The sequence below is a fragment of the Lampetra planeri genome, chromosome 78, assembly GCF_965212315.1.
Source record: "Lampetra planeri chromosome 78, kcLamPlan1.2.h2, whole genome shotgun sequence".
NCBI classification, from domain to species: Eukaryota; Metazoa; Chordata; class Hyperoartia; order Petromyzontiformes; family Petromyzontidae; genus Lampetra; species Lampetra planeri.
In genome coordinates, this window is record NC_136183.1 from 2,661,755 (window position 1) to 2,689,405 (window position 27,651).

Sequence of the window (27,651 nt, forward strand, 5' to 3'; positions counted from 1 at the left end):
CACATTGGCAACATTTTATTACTATACCGAAATGTACTGCGTCACGTTGCAATGTATTTACAAGTTGATCTCTGACTCGATGAGGCCTATACGTGCAGCACTCTCATAGAGGGAAGCCAAGTAGTAGTACATTCTCTATTTGTTGCAGAGGTTCAAATCCGACTGGCATATCAATCATCGCCCCCGTCTTACAAACACATATCCAGATGCAGGCCACTGAACGGTCACCTTGTGACAAACAGGGGCAGATGCCCATTATGGGCACCCATCGAGTGTCGAAGATGAGATATGATAAAAAAACACTTGAGTCGCTCCTGACCCAACCCACAGGTCCACAAATACTGGCCACTCTTACACTGCAGTTTGAACCTAGAAATTGTGTTCAACTTCACATTATATTCATTAGAAAGGCCTGTGACAAAGGTGCATGCATTGGGGCTTAATTGTCTCAAGCTTGCACATCTACCTGATCTCCATTTGACTTTGTATTGTCTAAGACAGGGGTCCTCAAACTACGGCCCGCGGGCCACATGCGGCCCACCGAGGGCATTTATCCGGCCCATGGTCACTAATTGGGCTGCGCTTGTGAGCACTAATTGGACTGCGCTGGTGAGCACTAATTGGGCTGCGCTGGTGAGCACTAATTGGGCTGCGCTGGTGAGCACTCATTGGGCTGCGATCTGTGAACAAAACTGCAGGTGTAATTAACTTTATAATGGCACCCGCACCAGTGTGAGCCTGGGGTAAAAGCGGAGTTCCCCCAATCAGACTGCATTGATGGGCAGTGCAGTCTGTATGTCTCTGTGTGGGCAAAGTTATTGCTGGTATATTGTTTTTGTAGCGCTGTATATATATTGGTATTTTACTAATAGCAATTTTGACTCCCTAGGAAACAATGATGTCAAGAAAGAGAAAAATTGACTCGGAGTGTAGGATATTCAAAAAACAGTGGACTTATGATTACTTTTTCATGCAGTACAAGGAAAGAGCTGTGTGTCTGATATGCCAGAATATAGTGTCTGTGTTCAAAGAATACAATTTACGTCGACACTATGAAACTCAACATGAAGATAAATATGATTGTTTGGTCGGAGAAGTGAGAAAAGATAAAATATTAAAACTGAAAAATACATGAACAACTCAGCAAAATACTTTTGTGAAGCAGAAGCAGCTAAATATTTCATCACTGCGAGCAAGTTTTCAAGTTGCCAAGCTAACAGTGTGCACTGGCAGACCATTCGTTGAGGGAGAATTTGTTAAAGAATGCCTTCTTTCTGTTGCCAAAGAGATGTGTCCAGAGAAGGCCGATTTATTTAGTACAGTGAGTCTTTCAGGACCTACAATTACACGGAGGATTGAAGAAATGGGAGACAATTTCCATCAGCATTTGCAAAACTCCACAAAAAAACTTTCCTATTTTTCCTTGGCACTCGACGAAAGCAATGATGTTCGTGATTCTGCACAACTTCTAATTTTTATTCGTGGGACGAATGACTATTTCAAAGTCACAGAAGAGCTTGCTGCACTGCAAAGCATCAAAGGAACAACTACAGGAGAGGATATCTATGAAAAGGTTTGCCAAACTGTGAATGGTTTGGAGCTGAACTGGGCTAAACTAGCCAGTGTGACAACTGATGGTGCTCCTAGCATGGTGGGGTCTAAGAAAGGAGTAATTGCTCGCATTAACCAAGAGATGGACAAACATAACCATTCTCATCCAATAGCCATACACTGCCTCATCCACCAACAAGCGCTGTGTAGTAAATCACTGAAGTGGGACTCTGTTAACTTCATTAGAGCTCATGCACTAAACCACAGACAATTTCAGGAATTTCTGTCTGAGCTAAATGTTGACTATGAAGATGTTCTGTACCACACAGAAGTCCGTTGGCTGAGTCGAGGGAGAGTTTTGAAACGTTTCTATGACTTACTTCCACAGATTACAGCTTTTCTGTTTTCAAAAAACAAAGAAGTACCAGAGCTCAATGATGCAGAATGGAAATGGCACCTTGCCTTTCTGACAAATGTAACAGAGCTACTCAACAGTTTCAATGTGGAACTTCAAGGAAAGGGGAAGCTCATCTGTGATATGCAATCACATGTCAAAGCATTTGAAGTAAAATTAGGCCTCCTCATCAAACAAGTGAAGGAGGAAAACTTCTGCCATCTCCCCACAACTCAAAATCTGTTAGCGGAAAAACCATTGGTTGCATTCCCAAACAAAACATGTGTGGATTCACTGGAAAAATTGCAAAAGGAGTTCCAATTTAGATTTCAAGAGCTTCATCTTCATGAACAGGACATACAGCTTTTCCGTAACCCATTTTCTATTGACATTGAAAATGTGGATACAATTTACCAAATTGAACTGGCTGAACTGCAGAATTGTGACTCTCTGAAAGACGCATTCAAGTCAAGCAGCCTTCATAATTTCTATGCATTTCTCCCCTCTGAGACATATCCTCATCTCAGGAACCATGCACTCAAAATGGCAACCATCTTTGGCAGCGCTTATGTCTGTGAACAAACTTTTTCCAGAATGAAACATTTGAAATCTCCAACCAGATCTAGACTAACGGATGCACACTTGCATCACTTGTTACGACTAGCAGTGACAAATATGGAACCGGACATTGACCATCTCATTAGCCAAAAGCAGGCCCATAGTTCCCATTGAAATACTGGAAAGTTTGTTGATTTAACTTTACTTGTTCTTCATTTTAAATATTGTATTTGTTCCCGTTTTGTTTCTTCACTTCAAAATAAGATATATGCAGTGTGCATAGGAATTTGTTCATAGTTTTTTTTAACTATAGTCCGGTCCCTCCAACGGTCTGAGGGACAGTGAACTGGCCCCCTGTTTAAAAAGTTTGAGGACCCCTGGTCTAAGAAGTCCACCCACACCTCCACATTCACAAACTCCTGGGAGTTGCCTCGCTCTGCCTCACAGTCAGAATTTAGATCCTGCTTCAAACTGCCTCCATCTATGTGAAGGTCCGATTTTGGAGTTGACTCATCCTCAAATTTAACCTTCACTTGTATACTCTTCACTGTTAATTCTTCACATTTCACCTTCGCCTCTTCATATTTCACCTTGATACCTTTCCAAGTGTCTAGGCTGGGGTTGTCTTCTGGTTCTTGTTTCATGAACAATGGAGTCATTGCAGCACTTTGACTTTCACAAACGGATTTCAGATTACATTTTTTGTGGATTTTCTGATGCTTGTGCATTCTCTGGTGTTGTTTAAGATTTGATGACTGTGTAAAAACTTTCCCACAAACACTGCACTTGAAGGGTTTCTCTCCTGCGTGTGTTCTCTGGTGTTTTTTAAGATTTGATGACTTTGCAAACACCTTCCCACACACAGTGCATTTGAAAGGTTCCTTTCCTGTGTGTGTTCTCTGGTGTTGTTTAAGAGTAGATGAATCTAAAAATGTCTTCCCACACACACTGCACTTGAAGGGTTGCTCTCCTGTGTGTGTTCTCTTGTGGGTCTTAAGATGTGATGACATTGCAAACGCCTTCCCACACAGAGTGCACTTAAAGGGTTTCTCTCCTGTGTGCGTTCTCTGGTGTGTTTTTAGATATGATGACTGTGCAAATGCCTTCTCACACACAGTGCACTTGAAGGGTTTATATCCTGTGTGCGTTCTCTGGTGGTTGTGAAGATTTGATAATGTTGCAAATGCGCTTCCACACACAATGCACTTGAAGGGTTTCTCCCCTGTGTGCGTTCTCTGGTGTGTTTTTAAATTTGATGACTCTGTAAATGCCTTCTCACACACAGTGCACTTGAAGGGTTTCTCCCCTGTGTGTGTTCTCTGGTGGCTTTGAAGATTTGATGACTGTGCAAATGCCTTCTCACATGATAGTAGGTTTTTACCCTTTTAACTGGTACAAAACTGACACCTTTATTCAAGGCATCATGTTTGCAATGACCACAACACAAGTAGTCAAAAAAGCAAACAAAAAGAAGCAACTCTGATAAGGATGATAATATGCACTGTCCTTGAAGTTGATTGGCCCACACCCGAGACGGCTTTCTTTAGAGCCTAGTCCCCATTGGTGTAGGGCCAGATGACACCAGAAGGCGTACAACTCAAACACAGTGCAATATCAGAGTATTGAGAGCTCGGGGTAAGCATTTACACTATGAGATCTCTTTTACCAGTGGCAAAATATGATAGTAGGTTTTTACCCTTTTAACTGGTACAAAACTGACACCTTTATTCAAGGCATCATGTTTGCAATGACCACAACACAAGTAGTCAAAAAAGCAAACAAAAAGAAGCAACTCTGATAAGGATGATAATATGCACTGTCCTTGAAGTTGATTGGCCCACACCCGAGACGGCTTTCTTTAGAGCCTAGTCCCCATTGGTGTAGGGCCAGATGACACCAGAAGGCGTACAACTCAAACACAGTGCAATATCAGAGTATTGAGAGCTCGGGGTAAGCATTTACACTATGAGATCTCTTTTACCAGTGGCAAAATATGATAGTAGGTTTTTACCCTTTTAACTGGTACAAAACTGACACCTTTATTCAAGGCATCATGTTTGCAATGACCACAACACAAGTAGTCAAAAAAGCAAACAAAAAGAAGCAACTCTGATAAGGATGATAATATGCACTGTCCTTGAAGTTGATTGGCCCACACCCGAGACGGCTTTCTTTAGAGCCTAGTCCCCATTGGTGTAGGGCCAGATGACACCAGAAGGCGTACAACTCAAACACAGTGCAATATCAGAGTATTGAGAGCTCGGGGTAAGCATTTACACTATGAGATCTCTTTTACCAGTGGCAAAATATGATAGTAGGTTTTTACCCTTTTAACTGGTACAAAACTGACACCTTTATTCAAGGCATCATGTTTGCAATGACCACAACACAAGTAGTCAAAAAAGCAAACAAAAAGAAGCAACTCTGATAAGGATGATAATATGCACTGTCCTTGAAGTTGATTGGCCCACACCCGAGACGGCTTTCTTTAGAGCCTAGTCCCCATTGGTGTAGGGCCAGATGACACCAGAAGGCGTACAACTCAAACACAGTGCAATATCAGAGTATTGAGAGCTCGGGGTAAGCATTTACACTATGAGATCTCTTTTACCAGTGGCAAAATATGATAGTAGGTTTTTACCCTTTTAACTGTCATCTGGCCCTACACCAATGGGGACTAGGCTCTAAAGAAAGCCGTCTCGGGTGTGGGCCAATCAACTTCAAGGACAGTGCATATTATCATCCTTATCAGAGTTGCTTCTTTTTGTTTGCTTTTTTGACTACTTGTGTTGTGGTCATTGCAAACATGATGCCTTGAATAAAGGTGTCAGTTTTGTACCAGTTAAAAGGGTAAAAACCTACTATCATATTTTGCCACTGGTAAAAGAGATCTCATAGTGTAAATGCTTACCCCGAGCTCTCAATACTCTGATATTGCACTGTGTTTGAGTTGTACGCCTTCTGGTGTCATCTGGCCCTACACCAATGGGGACTAGGCTCTAAAGAAAGCCGTCTCGGGTGTGGGCCAATCAACTTCAAGGACAGTGCATATTATCATCCTTATCAGAGTTGCTTCTTTTTGTTTGCTTTTTTGACTACTTGTGTTGTGGTCATTGCAAACATGATGCCTTGAATAAAGGTGTCAGTTTTGTACCAGTTAAAAGGGTAAAAACCTACTATCATATTTTGCCACTGGTAAAAGAGATCTCATAGTGTAAATGCTTACCCCGAGCTCTCAATACTCTGATATTGCACTGTGTTTGAGTTGTACGCCTTCTGGTGTCATCTGGCCCTACACCAATGGGGACTAGGCTCTAAAGAAAGCCGTCTCGGGTGTGGGCCAATCAACTTCAAGGACAGTGCATATTATCATCCTTATCAGAGTTGCTTCTTTTTGTTTGCTTTTTTGACTACTTGTGTTGTGGTCATTGCAAACATGATGCCTTGAATAAAGGTGTCAGTTTTGTACCAGTTAAAAGGGTAAAAACCTACTATCATATTTTGCCACTGGTAAAAGAGATCTCATAGTGTAAATGCCTGTGTTCTCTGGTGTGTTTTAAGATGTGATGACTTTGCAAATGCCTTCTCACACATAGTGCACTTGAATGGTTTCTCTCCTGTGTGCGTTCTCTGGTGACTCTGAAGATGTGATGTCTTTGCAAATGCCATCTCACACACAGTGCACTTGAATGGTTTCTCTCCTGTGTGACTTCTCTGGTGCTGTGTCAAACTTCCAGTACGATCCGTGCTGTTTGCATGCTGGTCGCATTGTTTCCTTCTTGTACCGAGCTGCGCCGAGTCCCTTTGCTCCATCAGACCAATTCTGCTGAGGAAGAGTCAGAGGAAGCGTCAGCTGCAGACAGAAAAACACATCCACACCATCTACGTCAGTATCAAGGCACAGAGGAATGCATATATACAGTCACACATGACTTACATATCTATATTTATTCATATATTCATGATATAGTGAAAATAATTCCCCAATTCATCACGAGGGCTGTTAAGGCACACAATGAGAGGGCCAATGGTCATAAATATGCCTGGACACCCTCGTGTCTTCAAAATGAATGCTTACTAAAAACTCCAAGCACACAATTTCGGTTTTAAGAAAAATTAGCTAACATAGCAAAGGCTGTTGAAAAGAATATTATTTGTATTATGCAGAAATGTACAAATTAATGTTCATTTGCAACTTAGAGGTGTGAAGCCAGGCTCAGATGAGCTTGAATGCAAGGATGAACAGATCTAACTTCAGCTGCATATGTGCAGTGTTAATTTCCTGACTGTTTCCATTCTTATAAAATCTTGTTCTGTACCTGTTGAATTCCATGACGAAATGGGGCCTTGCATATGTTCTACAAAAAGATCACCTCCGTGGGAAAATCTTGACTTAAAACTTTTGTGATAGCGGGAATTCATATTCTTTGGTTATTTCGGTAAAGTCACGTAGATAGAAAATAATAATACAAATAAAGTGAATAGAAGAAAAAAACAGACTAATGTAGACTGTAGCCTGGTTCTTAACCTCGGTGAGCGTACTGGCAGTCTATAATGTAGACTATTGCTTGTTTTTTTGACGAGACCTTTGCAATGGACTAGACCTTTGCAATGGACTAGACCTTGGCGATGGACACTCACAGCTTTGTATGTAAAAAAGTCCAGGCAGCTTCCACATAGTGTTACAGAGCCTAATGAAAGAATGCTGCTAGACTAATTCGAAGTGAGACTTTGGATGCCAAACCAGAGTTGGTCATGAACACATTAACCAGGTATAGGAGCTCCTCCACCACGTGTAGAACGACCTGATTATTCATGGAGAGCTGAGCAGGTGCAGTGTTGTATGACATTAAATTCCGAGGGAAGTGTTCTTTGGGTCTTTCGGTAAAGTCACGTCACTTAACCGAAAGACCCAAAGAATATGAATTCCTGCAGTTACGAAAGCTTTTGGTCAAGATTTTCCCAGGGAGGTGATATTTTTGCAGAACATATGCAAGGCCCCATTTCGTCATGGAATTCTCCAGGTACAGAACAAGATTCTCCAACTCAATATCATTGAGTAGCCATGACCAGATCATCAACATGCGTAACATGGTTGACCAGCAGGGGAAAATCCCTTGACTATAACCAGACATCGATTAGCGTATCATTGTTACTGTATGAAATGCATTTTTTTATAGGGCCGTTGTGAGCTTCTCAAAACACAATTATTTGAAAATGCTACGTAATGTAATGCATGCGGCCAGAGGGAATTTCGGCCACAAGCCAAATTGAACAGGAAAGGGACCGACTCCTGGTCACGCAACTTTAGATGGGCCAGCCAAAAATCATAAAAATCCTCAACGATTGTGAGAAGAGGCAGAGACATCGAAAACCAAAAACAAACCAAAACCCCAAGCCTCTTTATGGTACTATAGGCTGTAATTACACCAAGAAAGCAGAGATCTAGTTTCAGCTGAAAATCCGAACTCCTGTGCTATAGCTGATGGACAGAAAATACAGCAGCCCATTGAATAGCACGGAGGTTACATTCTTGCAAAGTGCCGTGCGAAAGATAAAATGCCGATATTCAATACTAAAGCCTTACCTAAATAATGGGGTTAGGTAAACGGCAGCTAAAATATACATCACAATTTAAATAAGTACTGTACTGTATTCCAAATAAACTTAATTACTGAAATAAATGTGAAAAAAACGTATACAAAACATTCCAAGATGAGTATAAATGTATATAAATAAAGCAGACTTACTGTGTGTTTTTTAGAACCAATTGCACCAACACTTTGAAACATACACACTTCAAAAATCCCATGCGTACTCAAGGGTAAGTTATTATGTTTTTCACACAATTTTTAGCTTAACTGTTCACCTTCAACACCTGTAACACCTGCACACTCCAACACCCCGCTGCTGCTATATTTTTTCTCATTTACCACATCCTTACATATTATCAGGCCTGCATTTTTGCCACAAAATTAATTCAGTTCCGGCTCCTTGCCGTCCTCTCTGCACACGCACAGCTCACCTCTAATATACTGTAATATTTCATCACGGGACCTTTGCCAGTACCAAAATATGATAATAGGTTTCCCCCGTGTGGTCAGAATGCAAACAAAAACACTCTGATAGAAAATGCATGGTCTGCTGCTGAGGCAGACTGTTTTTAAAAGGTTTGAAATGGGTGTAGCCCAAGGGTCATAAAGAAGTGGCCGGGGCTAGTGATGTTAATGTAATAAATTAGCATGTTAATGTGAAATCGAAGAGTGGTGCAATCCAAAGCGGCCTCCCTACAAGACAGAGAAGGATCGAGGCTCTACCTGGGTAAACAACAACTACCACACTATGGGAACCTCATTTGCCAGTAAAAATATGATAATTGGTTTTTTACCCTTCTATCTGGCAACAAAACTGACACCTTTTTACAAGGAGTCATGTTTGCATAGACCGCAATACCTGCAGTCATAATACAAACAAAAGACATAACTCTGATAATGTACACTGTCCTTGAAGTTGATTGGTCCACACCTGAGACGGCTTTCCTTAGAGCCTAGTCTCACATGGGTTGGACCAGATGACGCCAAAAGTGCGCCAGATGACTGCGGGTGACTGGCTGCGGGAGCTGGTGGCAGGAATAATGGGGGCCACGTCGCTCGTGGAAGGGCAGGTGAACAGGCGGCGTATCCGGAATCTGCTGGACAAGGGGGGCGGTAACGTCACTCGTGAGTGCAACACATTGCAGCGTGGTCGGGGTTGACGTGAGCCGCCGACAGGCTCCGGATCGTGCGCTACACACTGCAAGTGGAAGTGGGATGGGACTGCTGGGGAGGGTCACCCTTAAGGGTCGCCTCGGACACCAGGTGTGTAACCAGGAGTTATACGTGTCGAGCGTGTTATGCCACGAGTGTATTGCAGGTACCGACCTCCTAGGAAAGTTGGGGCTCAGCGTGCAGCCACCGTGGAGGGCAGCGGGGAGCGGATTCCTTTCTTGGGACAAGAGCCGGGTTGCCCTCGCCTCAAGCCCGTGGCCGCTATCCTGGCGTCGGCCGTCACCGTCGGCATTGGTGTTCCACTGAGTTTTCCGTTTTTTTTCCAAACCTAAACTCAAAATATATTTGGTGGTGGTCAAACAGTCCAATGCAGGACCCTCCTGAAACATAATCTTTAACTGCTAAATAAGAAATTAAATTGAAAAACCCTCAAACACAGTACAATATTTTTATTTTACCAGGTGAGGCCATCTGAGCTGCATAGTTCTTTTTCAGAATCGACCTGGACACAAATGATAGCTCAACTTTGTGGGTTATAATATGGAAATGTTTTGCAGCAAAATTCTCAAAATGCATGTTTCTAAATGTGGAGAAAAATAAATCCCACAACAGGGAGAGAGAGAAAAAATAAAACATCTAAACTGCAATCATAAATGCGTCAGGGTTGGAATCGAACCCACGACATTCTGCATACCATGTGAGGAAGTTGACATCTTGCCACCCTAGTACAATATATCACACAACAAACAAATTACAGTGAAACCTTGGATAAGCCACTTTTTTGTGAGCTGGTCGCTTCTGAAAACAAGAGCGGTATAGCAGCTGAAGTCGGCTTGACCTGGTAGGATAAAAAAAACTGTAGAAATATTTTAAAGAAAAAAAATTCAAAGTAGTGAGCCAGATAAAGACAAATTAAACTTAAGCAGAGAATTAAAGCAAATGCAATCAGGCGAGGGCAGGAGGCAAGGCCCCGCATGGCTAGGCCCCGCGTTGTAATGTTCCTACCTGGACATCGATTCCATACTCGCTGCTACTCAATTAATATCCCTACGAGAGAGACGGAGCGAGGCTCTACCTGGGTAAACAACAACAACCACAACAACCACGATGTGAACTTCTCACCTCGGATCTCAGTGAGCGCGCGCGCGGATCGGCAGCTTCCTGGTGTCTCGTGACGTCACGCGGTAGCAGGTGACATGACGTCACTAGCTGGGTTCACCTCCCCCTCACGCCGATGAGGTAATGCAGTGGTGACGTCAGAGAGCGGCGTTAGAGTTTAAGTTCATTAAGATTCCTATTCCATTGATCCCTCTATTGAATATTGACCCTTTGGGTGCGCGAGCTTAACAACGTGAACATTGTGTGTACAAACTGTGTATACAGTGTGTGTGTGTGTACAAACTGTGTATACAGTGTGTGTGGGGCCGTCCATAAATGACGTCACGCAACTGGGGAGGGGACGGTCAGACATTTGTGACGATATGTGACGATGTGCGATGATGGGGGGGGGTGATAAATGTGACGTCACATAAAAATGCGCAACTTAAATAAATATAGACAACACATTCGACTTAATAGACGTTTTAATAAATGTTTTCTCCTACATCAGAGTGTAGCGCCACATTAAATACGCACTGCAGTGACAATAGTTTAAAGCGATTTCAAGCATGTTTCGGGGGTGAGGGTGGGCAGAGCTTTGTGACATTATATTTGAGGGGGGGGGGGTCTGACTTTTTGTGACGTCGTGCGACGAAGGGGGGGGAGGTCAAAATCGTCCAAATTCGCGTGACGTCATTTATGGACGGCCCCTGTATACAAACTGTGTACACACACACTGTGCGCGCGCACACACCGTGTTTGTGTACACTGTTAGCACACTAGGAGGCACAGGTGGTGCATCGGCCAGTCATCTCAGTTGAACCATGGCACCGAAGTCTGCCCTGTAACCTCCTGCCGGCGGGAGTTCGACACTACACGTGGCCTTAACGTGCACATAGCCTGGCACAAGCGCCATGGTGACATCACCACCACGTATTGGCGAATGGAAGTCATTGTTTTTGTTAGTGTGTTTGTGTATAGTGTATACAGTGCATGTGCAGACTGTGTGTACGCTGTTTCTACATTGTGTGTACACAATACGTCTACACTGCGTATGTGTACAGTGTGTGGGTGGTCCGAATCAGTCGGGCGGCATTATCTTTCCATCAGCTCTGCAATGCTGTGTGGAAGCTGCCTGGCCTGTCGCTCCGCATTAAACTTCGGGTCTTCTCGGCAACAGTCATGCCCTCCATTCTATAGGCATGTGAAACGTGGACCCCTCTAAATGGAACATTTGCGCTAGTTAGAAACACTGGCTGGCATGTGTGGGGGTCGCTAGCCCCCGAGATCCCTCCCTCGATAATGCTAACGGCTGGGCTAGCATCATCAATCGCCCCCCCGCTGCTAGGTTCCTCACCCGTGGCGTGGGAACCATCGCCCGAGGATTCCCCTCCCCCGCGGGTCCGCGTAGCCGGCATGGCTAACTATCGAGTAGTATTCTGCCCCTCCCTACTACGATACCTCCCTGTCCTAATCGCGCGCCTGCAACCCACACGGAGCGAACGTACGCACGCCCACACACACACACGCCGCTCCGCGCACTCCAACTCAACTCGCGTTATGATCGCGCACCTGTATCGCACACGGGGTGGTCGCACGCACACACACGCAGCTCCCCACGCGACACCCACTCTTGCGCCGCTCTGCGCCGCGCTGGCCGCTCACGTTACGATCGCGCACCTGGGGTACGCCGATTACGCACGCCGAGAGCTTACGCAAGTAACGAGCACACGCAAGCGGGGCACACGCCGACACAACGACTCGTCCCCTCCCCCACTCGCGCGTGCACGTCAACCCAAATATCGTACAAGGACGATTCTCCTCTCACACGGCTGCGTAGTCACGCCAACACATAAAAGTGCTCTCCCCGGGCGTTAACGCACACACCTCCGTACCCGCACAATCGTACAGAGACCACGGCCTTTATGCATACAACGACCACACACTCGCGAATGCAGTGCACGCTAATACCACGTTCCAAAAACACCCAACAACACGGTTTTGTTACTACGCTCGAGATTTTATTAGCCCTTGCTAACCAACCGAGCCACCCGTGTGTGTGTGCGGGCCCGCAAGGCGCTTCTAACCCACACTCTGGTGCCGTGTAGCCCTATTCTATGCTGCGCTCTCTGCTAAACCGCTTTCCTACTCGTCCTTACCCCGAACTAACCCTCTCCTACGGATCCTACTCTCCGCTCTGAGGTGTTGTAAGGCGCGCAACACGATACCGTCTGTAGTCCTTGGTGACCTTGCGGAGCTCAGATCGTCCTGCAGACAATCTAGCGGCTCGCCCGATGACTCCTTCGTCGCTGACCCCGTGTCCAAACTCCAGAAGAAGAGACTTCCCTACTGCCCCTGCGTTTTCTTTTAAACTATTCACATCAAAGGCTAGGCGCCCCCGTCCCGACCGCCTTGGTCTCTCGACCAATCCTGAGCCTAGGATTTCCCGCTCTTTTGCGATCCCGCCGGCCTTTGAACTTTCGACCAATCAGTCGTCCCGGGTCCTGACCCCAGCTATCTGCCTTGCTGACCCGTGTTTGTGTTTGTATGCGTTTCTAACTGCGGGGCTCTCTGAGCTCGCCGTGGTCGTGCGATCTCAAATCCGCCCACGGCGCCGCAGTGTTACTTGGCCTGGGAAGGGTCCTGTCCAATTCCCTGGCCCTGAGAAACCGTGGGGTAACCCCCCTAGGGGGCCCTCGGGTGAAAACTCAGGGTAGGTGACCCGACCACGAGGCCCTACGTGGGTGCGGGTGCGTGTTTATGTGGGGGGGGTGATGGGGGGCAGTGCGGCGGTGGAAGCCGGGCGGCTCCCTGGCTCGGCCGAGCGGCCCCGTCGCTGTGGCACCACACATGCCTACACTCAGATTGAGGGAAGCCAAGTGTTAGCGCATTCTCTATTTATTGCAGAGGTTCAAGGTTCAAATCCGACAGGCACCCCTGGCTACTCCAGTAACATCAACCAAAATATGCACCGTCTGCTTAAAGAGTGGATGTAAAACATACTATCGTGTCATTCAAAACACATAGGTCTTTGCATGTTGGTGTCATTGTCATAATTTTGGAAATTCCAAATATTATCCAGAAATTGCACAACTGAGATTACATATCAATTATCGCCCCTAACTGCCAGACTCATGTCCACATGCAGGCTGGTGCTGGGCCACCTTATTCCACACAGAGACAGCTGCCACTTAGGGGTGCTCTTCGAGTGTTTGTGATGAGATATGATACAAAACTCCGAATTGCTGAGGCAATTAAGCAATTTTAACGCGTAGGCTGTCGCGACCAATATCATCCATAAGATTTTTTTTGGGTTAGATCGCATAAATATAAATGCGCTCTCTCTAGTCGTCTAGCCGAACCCTGACCGTGTAACACCGATGGTGCTGACCGAGACAGCCAACAACTATCCAGCCATGCAATATCTAGCGAAGATGACAGCAACGACGATACGAGCCCACTCCCAGAACCGGCAGCGGTGAGCTCCCGCTGTCAGCTGCTTTATTTCTACCCAGCGCGGCCTGGCTCCGCCCTGGTCGCGCCTTTCTTCTCGAACCCTCTAGCAGGTTCCAGGGGCTTCCAGATAGGGTCTTCCATGACCCTTGCCCCAGTTCCTCCGCCCTGCCGACACACTCGTGTATGTGCTCACCGTCGTGTGCACTGTTTGTCCACCGCAGCTGCCGTTGCAACTGCAACCGGTGGACAGGAAAAGCAACCCCAACACCGAGAAACACCACCAACACGAAAAAACAATTTACCCCAAAAAAGAAAACCTTGGTTGCAACACTTCCCGCGACCATACAGCACAACCGCAGCATCTCCCGCGAACCATAACCACGTAGCGCAACTCCGGCGCGCCCCGCGGACCGCCAACAAAAAGAACAACCCACGGCACCCCCCCACAAACCGCCAACAAGCAGCGCAACTGCGGCATGGGCAAGAACCCCATCAGGGACAGCATGACGGTGACACCACCCCCCCCCCCCCCCCCCCCCACGAGAACCGATAACACAAGCCAAACAATATACACCACCCCCCCGAATCCCACCTTACAAGGGAGAGTCCGCCTTTACCAGAACATAGCTCACGTGAGCCGGTCCTCGACACTGGTCACCCCCGCCTTGGCAGGGTTTTGCATTCCTTGGGATTCCGAGGAATGGGAACAAAAAAACAATGGCCTAAGGGCATGGCCCGTCCCTGAAATCCGCAGTAGCATCTAATCAGATCCAGCCCCTGACACTTTGCACACGGCAGTCACGGAAAGCATCAGAGACTCGGATCCGGCGCAGCTTGGGAAAATGTTGCCGGCAGGTCGGAGTGCTACGGTAGCGTTGCCGGCACCCTACTGACACCCCGGCATTCTATGGCGATGTGGCTCGGCTGACCACACCTGAAACACTTGGCCGTGGGACCCCAAGGCGGAGGGGGCTTCGCCGGTTGCCAACCCACCTGCGGGGGCCTTCTCCCGTACGTCCCCAGGCCGCACACCACAGCCACCATGTCCTCCTCCCGCCACGGCCAAGCCTCCACTTTGGGCCAATGCTGGCGGGCCTCGTGGCCCTGAATTTCCCGGGCCACCTTATAAACACAACCCTGACCATGTAACACCAATGGTGCTGACCGAGACAACCAACAACTATCCGGCCGTGCAATATCTTGCCAAGACGGTATTGACGAAGGCGGCGAAGATGACAGCCACGACGAGATGAGCCCACTCCCAAAACTGACAGCCCTGAGCTCCCACTCTCAGCTGCTTTTATGCTACCCAGTGTGGCCTGGCTCTGCCCTGGCCGCGCCTCCCTTCTCGAAACCACTAGCAGGTTCCAGGAGCTTCCAGATGGGGTCTTCCATGACCCTTGCCCCAGTTTTTCTGCCCTGTCGACTAACCCGTGTATATGCTCACTGGCGTGTGTATTATTTGTCCACCGCAGTTGCCGTTGCTGGACAACAATCGGCGTTATTACACTACACGAGTACAGCACACCGGTGTGTTGGAGAACAAATCACGTAGTGGCGGGTTTCACCAAACATTGAAATTAACGCGTTCTTATTAGGGGCAATTAAGCTCCACATGAATGCAAATATTATCATAATATAGTGAATGCTTGGGCGCTTATTGGCTCTTACTCCTGGTTAGAAATCTACCCAACCCATATGTCCACAAATACTGGCTGCTCTTACTCTGCAGGTTGAACCTAGGAATTGAGTGTGCAACTTCACGTTATTTTAATTAAAGGCATGTGACAAAGGTGAATCTATTGGAGCTACAATGTCTCAAGCTTACACATCTACCGGGTCTCCATTTGACTTTGTATTGTTTAAGAAGTCCAGCTGTTGTATGTGTCGGGTTATGAAATTTTGATGAAAATAATAAAAATTAAAAATTTTCCGAAAAATGCGCAAATCGCATTAATTATGTTAATGTGTGTATTAATATGCATAAATTATGATAATGTGAGTAATTATATGCATAAATTATGATAGTCACGGAGATAATCGTAGTAATTTATGCGGATGCTTGCGATTATGTTAATGTGTGCAGTTATGATAATTAGGCTCAGCTTCGTTTATCCAGAGTTATCATTCAGGATAACACGATTATCATCGATTTAACGTTTACCGATTATCTTAGTGTGTGTTATGATATTTTAGGTCTCCATTTTCATGTCTCATCGCAGGATACAGTTATCAAGAATAAGATAGTTTTGCATGGACTTGGAAAGAAGCACTCGAACAGTTGGTGTTAAGCAATTTTATTCTAAACAAGCACATGACACTCTCTTATCCGAAAGCAAGTATACGTCAATAAATTCATGGACAAGATTATGCAGTAACGAAAATGAATGACTAAAAATACTTCTTCATTGGCGTGATTATGCAGTTAACGAAAATGAATGACTAAAAATACTTCTTCATTGGCGTGATTATGCAGTTAACGAAAATGAATGACTAAAACATTTCTTATTCATGTAACTCGACGACAGCAACTGCTTTGCACGATCCGTTGATATTGAACGCACCACCTCGAAATGGCAACCCTTTTTGAAACGCAATGACAATTTTTTTTTTAAGTCTTATTCGTGTGCGTGCTGTGTGTGCGTTGTCCCCTTTTAATTTTAATTAATTCTTAGAGCCGGGAGTTGTGTCGTTAGCTTGTGTGGTGTGGGAGGATACGAACAGCGGCCAGAAGTTTTCTCTGGGTTGGGCGTGGCCGCCGCTCTGCTCCTGCTGCTCCCTCGCTCTCTCTCCACTGCTGGACGACGAGTTGGCACGATGCTGTCCTTGAAGATGCTCGGTCGCTCGGTGTCGCTCGGTGTCGCTCGTTGTCGCTCGTTGTCGCTCGGTGTCGCTCGTTGTCGCTCGGTGGCGCTCGGGGGCGCTCGGTGGTGCTCGGTGGCGCTCGGAAGACTTTGACTCTCTTTCTCCACTGCGGGATGACGAGTCGGTTTTGGTTGATGCTGGTTGATCTGGGTGTGTATTAGACACACGGCGCATTCAACAGCGCTGTCCTCCTCACAGCCGTTTGACCAGGCTTTCTCCACTGCTTCGCGCTCTCTGCTTTGCTCGCTTGGCGATCTCCGCCTTTCCTGCGGGTTGTTCGCTGGTCGTCACTCTGACGAGGAGCGATGCTTCGTTCGTGGCAGGGTGGACGTTGGCGTCTTTGTTGGCTTCACTCGCAGCTCGGCGACTCAGGGTAGCGATTCTTCTCAGGTGGTGCAGACCTCGGCTTGTAGCGGCACGTCGCTACTCCGCGAACCTCGTCATTCTGGATGACGAAAACTTCTTGACGATCTCTGGTGGGGCCCGTGGCCCGGACGATCTGTGTTGGAGCCGGAGCCCTTGACGAGGTGGGCTCAGAGCCCCTGGCGATATGCTTTGGATGGATTTTCCTTCGGTTTATATTGTAAATTCCACTCAGTTTCCCGAGTTGTTCAAAAGGCGGTGTCATAAAACATTCCTGTGGGGGTGGACCATCTGCGTCCGTGTGTGTGTCCGTCCGTGTGTTTTGCGTGCGTGTTGTCCGTGTGTTTATTAGCTTTGAAGACACAGCTGTGTGTCGTTCTGGAAGAAGGAATGGGTGGAGGCCTTGTGACGGTGCCACCTAAGTTATCCATTAACCAGACCGATGATTCGCGTTCGCATAGAGTTATATATAAAAAAAAGTATTCGAATCCATGTTTTTGTTACTGAATAATATTTGTCGCGAAAACCTACGCGTTAAGCGAGCTTAATTATTCCCTCCCTTGCTCGGGGATCATATCTTTTGTCTCACACAGCTTAAGTTGTTTTGGTTTGGAAGTTGAAATGCGACTTATTTCCATTATGCCCAAGTTATGCCGAAACCGTGTTCACGATGTTTCATCGTGACCCGATCTCTCATGGAAATGTTATTTCCTCGCGTGTGCAATTTTTGCTGTCCGTGTTGTGGGGAGACAAAGACGGTTGTTTCCACGGTAGAAGCACCCGGCGCATGCGCTTATTTATTTATCTTCGGAGGCATGTGTTCCAACCTTTATTGGGGCAATTTCCTGGCTTTGTGCCTGCGTGTGGAGATCCTCTCGGAAAGACAAAGACGGCCGTGTTGCTCGCTTCCCATGGGGTGTTGTGTTTGGATAATTTTGAGAGCCTTCTCCGCCCTTAGCTCCTCTAGGATATCCACTTTAATTCCGTACTTATTATTTGACTTCTTGTGATTATTTAATCTGCTATCCCGGCTAGGAATTTTGTTTTGGAGCGACCCAAGCCATAATTATTCTTTGATGCTTCGGCCCGGCCGCGTAGAAATTATTTAAGGTAAATAATGTCCGTATCTAATTAACAATTGATGAATCGCGACTCTGGTGCAGACTGTAGTCTGGTTTCCAATTGGAGTAAGGATAGATACTGTTTGCTTACTCTTCATGGCTAAGTTGGTAATTGTTTATCTAACATGGTTCAAAACCCGTCTGTGTTTTTTTATCGTCAATGTTGTTTCCTTTGTTAAGAATATAATTATATATTTCGTGGCCTGGTTTTGTATTTATCAAAGGGTTTTTTTTTTTAACAAAAGGATGTCCTCCTGACCCCCCCCCCCCCCCCCGCCTGCAATTCTCCCCTCTCTTGTTCCTCTTGTGTGAAATTCGGGGAGTTTTTATGACCTTGATTGCCCTCTTTCATGCCCTCTTTCCTTTGAAATGAGGTATGCGCGCATCTGTGGAAGTGTGGGGGCGTGTTCGTTCCACGTTGCCCCGTGTCTATTAAAAAACGATAGTATATATGTTGGCAGAATAATTCTTAAAAAAAATATTTAAAAAAAAATAAAAAGGGGGCATATACACAACAGTCCGCCCTTTTGAAAATTATCAGGGGTCGATTTGGCCACTGGCGAATTTTCAAACAAAGTAATGCCCCCTTTTTTGTCATGAATCCCATCAGCCGCCCTTACTCTCGGCGGTTATTTCTTACGACGCGCGTGCACGTATTACGATCTTAACCTGGTTACATTTGAAATAAGCAAAGAAAATAACAACACGTTAAACATCGATATTGCGTTACATCGGTTCTCATACATCATAACTCCGACGAATATTCATTTTTGTTTTTGCTTAACATGGTTACATTTGAATTTAGCAAAGAAAATAACAACACGTTAAACATCGATATCACCAGTTACATGGTTCTCATACATCATAACTCCGACGAATATTCATTTTTGTTTTTGTTAAATCCTGGGAAACGCTAGGTAGCGGTTTCGAACGCATTTATGCGTTACCTTCCTCATGTTGCCTGGTTTACCACTTATCACTTTGATAATTCGATCATGGTTTTCGGGTTCGTTTTTGTAGTTTCCTCTCTCACTCTCTCGCGTCGTGGGAGTGTGTGGTGAAAAATTGTGCTGCACATAATCAGAATTCGCGCACACAACCTACTTTGACACTTGGTTCGTGGCATTTGCTCTCTCTGCGATTACATGCACATTTGCCGAGTCAGTGTGTCGATTTAATTCTGTGCCTCGTAATGTTGCCCTCTTTGTTTTTACGAGTGTGTTAGATTCCAACACCATTCCCGATATGTCATGAACATTCGTCTCCATTTTAGCACTCCGATCCACATAAATTTTGGTTTCCCTTGGATATTTTTCATTCAAAGGCTCACGCCTGCGCTCCTCAGGGCGTGTCTCTGTGTTCTCTCTTTGTCTCTGCTGTCTGTTATCTACTGTCCGATCACACTTCAATTCAGCCCTGTCCTTGCATTCGATTTGCGCGTCATTTACGGGAGCACTGTCCGCGTTTCTTACCGCATCGTATGCATTTGATGTTTCCCGGTCGTGGCGGTATCTGCCCGCCCTGTCACTTGCAGCCTGCTTGTATTTCCCATTGAGCTCAGGGTTTAACAAAACCTCGGCGGGTGGGGCGCGTGTTGGCCGCTCGCTCGCACTCACTGTGGGTGGTTCATCATGTATTTGGACCGCATTCTGTGTTATTCTTCTATTCCCTCCTGGTATAGCCGGTGGAGGAATTGGTCGTAATTGGACTGATTGTGTTTGACCTCCCATCCTGCGATTCTCCTGAATGTTCGCATCCATACCTCCGAAGTCTGTGTACCACCTTCCCGCTAGGTGGTTATCTTGCCATCTCTGTGCGTAATTTGAACCTTGCGTGTCGTGGGATGGGGTGTTGATATGGTTCTGCTCTGAACCTCTCCCTCCTGCGATTCTCGTACATTTTTGGCCCAGTGTTTTTCCCATTTGGGTGCCAAATTTTTCCTGGATTGTTACTTCGCCATCTTTGTGCGTAATTTTGACCTTGCGTATGTCGTGGCATGGGGTGTTGATATGATTCTGCCCTTGGTCTCCACATTCTGCGATTCTCCTGAATGTTCGGCTTTGTGCCGCTCTCATTCTCGTGCCACCTTCTCTCTGGTTTATTTTGCCACAGGTGCGTGCATGTTTGCTCCTCCCTGCATTGTGGGACTGCTCGGTGATTTTTATTCCTCTCTGAGAGGCTGGGTTCCTTATCCCTCTCCCTGTGTTCTGGATCCGAATCATGATTCTTAGCTCTGTATAACCATGCCATGTACGCCTTGCTCTCTATGCGGCGTAAGGATGCGGTTTCTGGATTCAAAACCATTCTCACCCTTTCTGTAATCTCTGGGCTCAAGGATTCAAAAAACATAATTTTGAACATTTTATCTCCTTCGTGGTATTGATTCACATCGCCTGCGTAATACGCTCTTTTAAATTGTACGAGGTAGTCACGTGGATCTTGGTCCATGCCCTGGGTCATCGATTTTACAGCATAAAACCCTTCAGTGAGTGTCGAATATTCTCCAAACTTCTGAATCATTGCCAGGCTCAGTTGTTTAAAATCATTTCTAACCTTGTGTGGTAGTGAATTTACCCATGGTATAGATTCTTTATGTAAGCTCCGTTTCAACAAACTCGCTTTTTCATCCCGTCTCCTCAGCCCTCTAATCATTGCCTCCTCTTCTACTGTTGCGATGTGTGTGTATATCCATGGACTTATTGTGGGGGTCAAAATCGGGAATTCTGACTAGAGCTTTGTCCATCAATTTAAGGGTTTTACTGGTGAATAGGTATTCCGAAAGTTGATTGCCGACAGCGTCATCATCAAACAAGTTATCATCAGGCAATCTGTCACTTTGGTCTGTGCTGTGTCGCTCGTGTTTAAGCGGCGTGCATTTTGTGTGTGCGTGCCCAGTGCTGTGTTGCTCGTGTTGCCATTTCCCTTCAGTTTTTGCCTCTGCCCTTAGTGGAGCATGTCCTGTCGACTGTACTTTAACATTTTGCCTCCCTCTATCTGTGAAGTTGTCAGTCTCACATGTTTTTGTTTGCATATGTATCTCTCCATCCCTTCTCTCGAATTGTGAGGGTTTCCCTTTGTCAAGGATTTTTTGTTCGATATCCATAATTTTTTTGCGATCAGTCCCTTGACTCTGTCCACGTACCCAAGAGTGTGATTTACTGTTACTTTCATATTTATTCTGTGGATCAACGTCTGTGAGTTTCGCTGGTGTCGCGAGCACTGATTTCTCTCCTGTTTCCTTTCCGACTTTTTCCTCATTCCCCAATCCCTGTCTGTATGCCTGTGTGGGAGGGCATGAGTCCTGTCCTGCCTTCTCTGCAGTTTTTGCATCGTGTTCGCCTTCGTTACATTTTATCCAGTCAATTAGTTTCCCCCGAGGTGTGTTCGTGTTATCGATACAGCTCCCTTCCCATATGTCTCTCTGACTGTACTGCTTTGTAACAGATTGGTCGGTACGTTTTAATACGAGCTCCCAGTATCCCGTAACCCATTCAAAAATTATTCTTAATCCTAGCATCTTAGGTATGGCAAGAGTTACTTTGACATTTCCTTTTAGAGTGCATATAAAACAATTATCTCACAGAGTGTAGTCAGTTTGACTCGAGCTATTGTTATTTTCCGATTCAGAGTGCGTACCTCTAACACCATTTATCACAGGATGCAATCGGTTTGATACGATATTATCTTAATTCCACTGTCTCTGTTTCAACTTGCTATTCTGGGTTTTAACCTTAGAGGGCGTTTTTTTTTGTTTTACGCCCGTTTACAATCACCATGCAATGTTCGATCCCGATATTCTGGTTAACACGTAGTGGTTCATTCCATCATCCATGCAAAACACTGTCTGCGAGAGATCCCGGACGAGCCCCCATTATGTTGTATGTGTCGGGTTATGAAATTTTGATGAAAATAATAAAAATTAAAAATTTTCCGAAAAATGCGCAAATCGCATTAATTATGTTAATGTGTGTATTAATATGCATAAATTATGATAATGCGAGTAATTATATGCATAAATTATGATAATCACGGAGATAATCGTAGTAATTTATGCGGATGCTTGCGATTATGTTAATGTGTGCAGTTATGATAATTAGGCTCAGCTTCGTTTATCCAGAGTTATCAATCAGGATAACACGATTATCATCGATTTAACGTTTACCGATTATCTTAGTGTGTGTTATGATATTTTAGGTCTTCATTTTCATATCTCATCGCAGGATACAGTTATCAAGAATAAGATAGTTTTGCATGGACTTGGAAAGAAGCACTCGAACAGTTGGTGTTAAGCAATTTTATTCTAAACAAGCACATGACACTCTCTTATCCGAAAGCAAGTATACGTCAATAAATTCACGGACAAGATTATGCAGTAACGAAAATGAATGACTAAAAATACTTCTTCATTGGCGTGATTATGCAGTTAACGAAAATGAATGACTAAAAATACTTCTTCATTGGCGTGATTATGCAGTTAACGAAAATGAATGACTAAAACATTTCTTATTCATGTAACTCGACGACAGCAACTGCTTTGCACGATCCGTTGATATTGAACGCACCACCTCGAAATGGCAACCCTTTTTGAAACGCAATGACAATTTTTTTTTAAGTCTTATTCGTGTGCGTGCTGTGTGTGCGTTGTCCCCTTTTAATTTTAATTAATTCTTAGAGCCGGGAGTTGTGTCGTTAGCTTGTGTGGTGTGGGAGGATACGAACAGCGGCCAGAAGTTTTCTCTGGGTTGGGCGTGGCAGCCGCTCTGCTCCTGCTGCTCCCTCGCTCTCTCTCCACTGCTGGACGACGAGTTGGCACGATGCTGTCCTTGAAGATGCTCGGTCGCTCGGTGTCGCTCGTTGTCGCTCGTTGTCGCTCGTTGTCGCTCGTTGTCGCTCGTTGTCGCTCGGGGGCGCTCGGAAGACTTTGACTCTCTTTCTCCACTGCGGGATGACGAGTCGGTTTTGGTTGATGCTGGTTGATCTGGGTGTCTATTAGACACACGGCGCATTCAACAGCGCTGTCCTCCTTCTCACAGCCGTTTGACCAGGCTTTCTCCACTGCTTCGCGCTCTCTGCTTTGCTCGCTTGGCGATCTCCGCCTTTCCTGCGGGTTGTTCGCTGGTCGTCACTCTGACGAGGAGCGATGCTTCGTTCGTGGCAGGGTGGACGTTGGCGTCTTTGTTGGCTTCACTCGCAGCTCGGCGACTCAGGGTAGCGATTCTTCTCAGGTGGTGCAGACCTCGGCTTGTAGCGGCACGTCGCTACTCCGCGAACCTCGTCATTCTGGATGACGAAAACTTCTTGATGATCTCTGGTGGGGCCCGTGGCCCGGACGATCTGTGTTGGAGCCGGAGCCCTTGACGAGGTGGGCTCAGAGCCCCTGGCGATATGCTTTGGATGGATTTTCCTTCGGTTTATATTGGAAATTCCACTCAGTTTCCCGAGTTGTTCAAAAGGCGGTGTCATAAAACATTCCTGTGGGGGTGGACCATCTGCGTCCGTGTGTGTGTCCGTCCGTGTGTTTCGCGTGCATGTTGTCCGTGTGTTTATTAGCTTTGAAGACACAGCTGTGTGTCGTTCTGGAAGAAGGGGTGGGTGGAGGCCTTGTGACGGCGCCACCTAAGTTGTCCATTAACCAGACCGATGATTCGCGTTCGCATTGAGTTATATATAAAAAAAAGTATTCGAATCCATGTTTTTGTTACTGAATAATATTTGTCGCGAAAACCTACGCGTTAAGCGAGCTTAATTATTCCCTCCCTTGCTCGGGGATCATATCTTTTGTCTCACACAGCTTAAGTTGTTTTGGTTTGGAAGTTGAAATGCGACTTATTTCCATTATGCCCAAGTTATGCCGAAACCGTGTTCACGATGTTTCATCGTGACCCGATCTCTCATGGAAATGTTATTTCCTCGCGTGTGCAATTTTTGCTGTCCGTGTTGTGGGGAGACAAAGACGGTTGTTTCCACGGTGGAAGCACCCGGCGCATGCGCTTATTTATTTATCTTCGGAGGCATGTGTTCCAACCTTTATTGGGGCAATTTCCTGGCTTTGTGCCTGCGTGTGGAGATCCTCTCGGAAAGACAAAGACGGCCGTGTTGCTCGCTTCCCATGGGGTGTTGTGTTTGGTTAATTTTGAGAGCCTTCTCCGCCCTTAGCTCCTCTAGGATATCCACTTTAATTCCGTACTTATTATTTGACTTCTTGTGATTATTTAATCTGCTATCCCGGCTAGGAATTTTGTTTTGGAGCGACCCAAGCCATAATTATTCTTTGATGCTTCGGCCCGGCCGCGTAGAAATTATTTAAGGTAAATAATGTCCGTATCTAATTAACAATTGATGAATCGCGACTCTGGTGCAGACTGTAGTCTGGTTTCCAATTGGAGTAAGGATAGATACTGTTTGCTTACTCTTCATGGCTAAGTTGGTAATTGTTTATCTAACATGGTTCAAAACCCGTCTGTGTTTTTTTTATCGTCAATGTTGTTTCCTTTGTTAAGAATATAATTATATATTTCGTGGCCTGGTTTTGTATTTATCAAAGGGTTTTTTTTCGTAACAAAAGGATGTCCTCCTGACCCCCCCCCCCCCCGCCTGCAATTCTCCCCTCTCTTGTTCCTCTTGTGTGAAATTCGGGGAGTTTTTATGACCTTGATTGCCCTCTTTCATGCCCTCTTTCCTTTGAAATGAGGTATGCGCGCATCTGTGGAAGTGTGGGGGCGTGTTCGTTCCACGTTGCCCCGTGTCTATTAAAAAACGATATTATATATGTTGGCAGAATAATTATTTAAAAAAATAATATTAAAAATAAAATAAAAAGGGGGCATATACACAACACAGCCACACCTCCACTCCCACAAACTACTGGGAGTTGCCTCTCTGCCTCAGTCAGAATTCTCCTCCTGCTACACGTTGCCTCCATCGGTGTGAAGGTCCGATTTTGTAGTTGAATCTTCATTTTCACATTTTACCGTCACTTCGTCGCTCTTCACTGCCGCATCTTCACATTTCACCTACGCCTCTTCAAATTTCACCTTGATACATTTTAAAGTGTCCAAGCTGGGATTTTCTTGTAGTTCTTATCATTAAGGATGGGCGCCTGGCAGCACTTTTGACTTTCACAAGCCTCTGCTCCTTGGGGATCTTCTGATGCCTGTGTAATGGGTTCATATTAGGCGCACACACTTCTTGAGAGACAACACTCATTTCTTAATGAACACAACAGTGACTCAACAGTTACTCTTACTTTACACATAGGGTGTGACCACCGACCTACCCTAGCTAACACACACTTCTCTCTTAGCTACTCTAGCGTGACCCAGCCAGGTGGCTGCTGGCGGTCCGCTCACTGTAGGCCTTCTCTTCTTGGCATCTTGACGAGGCGTCTTCATTCTCAGCACGGGCAGCCTCGAACCCCCTGAGGAGGCTGCTTATATGGGCCTCGGCGTGCCCGGCTTCACCCCGGCCACGCCACCCTTCGAGCACCCTCTCGAAGCCCCCCTGCTGTCCACGTGCCCCCCGAGGTCCCCCTTGGCCCCCAGCCCCCAACTCGGATTCGGTCACGTGTCCAGCACCGGCCCTGACGTCATTCCCGCCTCCAGCCGGGATGACGTCATGTGTGTGTGTAGACCCACGTGATAGTAACGCAGTGACGTCACACGTGTGCGTCTGTACACAGCAGCGACACCACAATCATTACACCTGTGTTCTCTGGTGATTTTTAAGAGCAGGTGAACCTGAAAATTCCTTCCCACACACACTGCACATGAAGGGTTTCTCCGTGTGTTCTCTGGTGGATCTGAAGAACTGATGACCGTGCAAATGTCTTTTCACAGACAGTACTTTCTTTGGTGTTCTTTTAGTCTGTGACAAAGGTGCATTTATTGGAGCTTCATTGTCTCAAGCTTACACATCTACCGGGTCTGCATTTGACTTTGTATTGTCTAAGAAGTCCACCCACACCTCCACTTCCACAAACTCCTGGGAGTTACCTCGCTCTGCCTCACAGGCAGAATTCTCATCCTGCTTCACGTTGCCTACATCGATGTGAAGGTCCGATTTTGGAGTTGAATCTTCATCTTCACATTTTACCATCACTTCTTCACATTTCACCTCTTCAAAATCCACCTTGATACATTTCATTGCGTCCAAGCTGGAATTAAATTCAGGTTCTTTTTTCAGCAGGGATGAGCTCATTGCAGCACTTGGACTTGCACAAGCCGATTTCAGACTCCGCTCCTTGGGGATCTTCTGATGCCTGTGTGTTCTGTGGTGTCTTTGAAGATGTGATGACCGTGCAAATGCCTTCCCACACACAGTGCACTTAAAGGGTTTCTCTCCTGTGTGTGTTCTCTGGTGGTCGTGAAGAATTGATGACTCTGTAAATGCCTTCTCACACAGTGCACTTGAAGGGTTTCTCCCCTGTGTGCGTTCTCTGGTGTCTTTGAAGATTTGATGACATTGCAAATGCCTTCTCACACATAGTGCACTTGAAGGGGTTCTCTGCTGTGTGCGTTCTCTGGTGGTCGTGAAGATTTGATAATGTTGCAAATGCGCTTCCACACACAGTACACATGAAGGGTTTCTCCCCTGTATGCGTTCTCTGGTGTGTTTTTAGATGTGATGACTCTGTAAATGCCTTCTCACACATAGTGCACTTGAAGGGGTTCTCTCCTGTGTGCGTTCTCTGGTGTTTTTTAAGATGCGATGATCGTGCAAATGCCTTCTCACACACAGTGCACTTGAAGGGTTTCTCTCCTGTGTGCGTTCTCTGGTGGTAGTGAAGAGTTGATGACTCTGTAAATGCCTTCTCACACATAGTGCACTTGAAGGGTTTCTCTCCTGTGTGCATTCTCTGGTGGTTGTGAAGATTTGATGACCATGCAAATGCACTTCCACACGCAGTGCACTTGAATGGTTTCTATTCTGTGTGTGTTCTCTGGTGTTTTTTAAGATGTGATGACTCTGTAAATGCCTTCTCACACATAGTGCACTTGAAGGGTTTCTCTCCTGTGTGCGTTCTCTGGTGACTCTGAAGATTTGATGACTTTTCAAATGCCTTCTCACACAGTGCACTTGAAGGGTTTCTCCCCTGTGTGCGTTCTCTGGTGTGTTTTAAGATGTGATGACTCTGTAAATGCCTTCTCACACATAGTGCACTTGAAGGGTTTCTTTCCTGTGTGTGTTCTCTGGTGTATTTTAAGATGTGATGACTCTGTAAATGCCTTCTCACACACAGTGCACTTGAAAGGTTTCTCCCCTGTGTGCGTTCACTGGTGTGTTTTAAGATGTGATGACTCTGTAAATGCCTTCTCACACAGTGCACTTGAAGGGTTTCTCTCCTGTGTGAGTTCTCTGGTGCTGTGTCAAACTTCCAGTACGATCCGTGCTGTTTGCATGCTGGTCGCATTGTTTCATTCTTGTACCGAGCTGCGCCGAGTCCCTTTGCTCCATCAGACCAATTCTGCAGAGGAAGAGT

At 45.9% G+C, this 27,651-nt stretch overlaps 1 long non-coding RNA gene and 1 pseudogene across 4 annotated transcripts; both read right to left on the minus strand.

Moving 5' to 3' along the window:
* On the minus strand, positions 1–27,651 carry LOC144738226 (uncharacterized; annotated as a pseudogene). Its single transcript, XR_013589186.1, has 5 exons — positions 26,088–27,651; positions 25,875–25,979; positions 14,759–14,928; positions 14,018–14,057; positions 1–3,885 (listed from the first exon to the last, which is right to left on the minus strand). The product of XR_013589186.1 is annotated as an uncharacterized LOC144738226 (transcript).
* LOC144738194 (uncharacterized) lies at positions 5,186–10,458 on the minus strand. 3 transcript variants are annotated; one of them, XR_013589166.1, is made up of 3 exons: positions 10,393–10,458; positions 9,424–9,598; positions 5,186–6,326 (listed from the first exon to the last, which is right to left on the minus strand). It is a non-coding gene; the product is annotated as an uncharacterized LOC144738194 (long non-coding RNA). The 3 variants fall into 3 exon arrangements; XR_013589167.1 differs by having other exon boundaries at positions 5,186–6,329; XR_013589165.1 differs by having other exon boundaries at positions 5,187–6,356.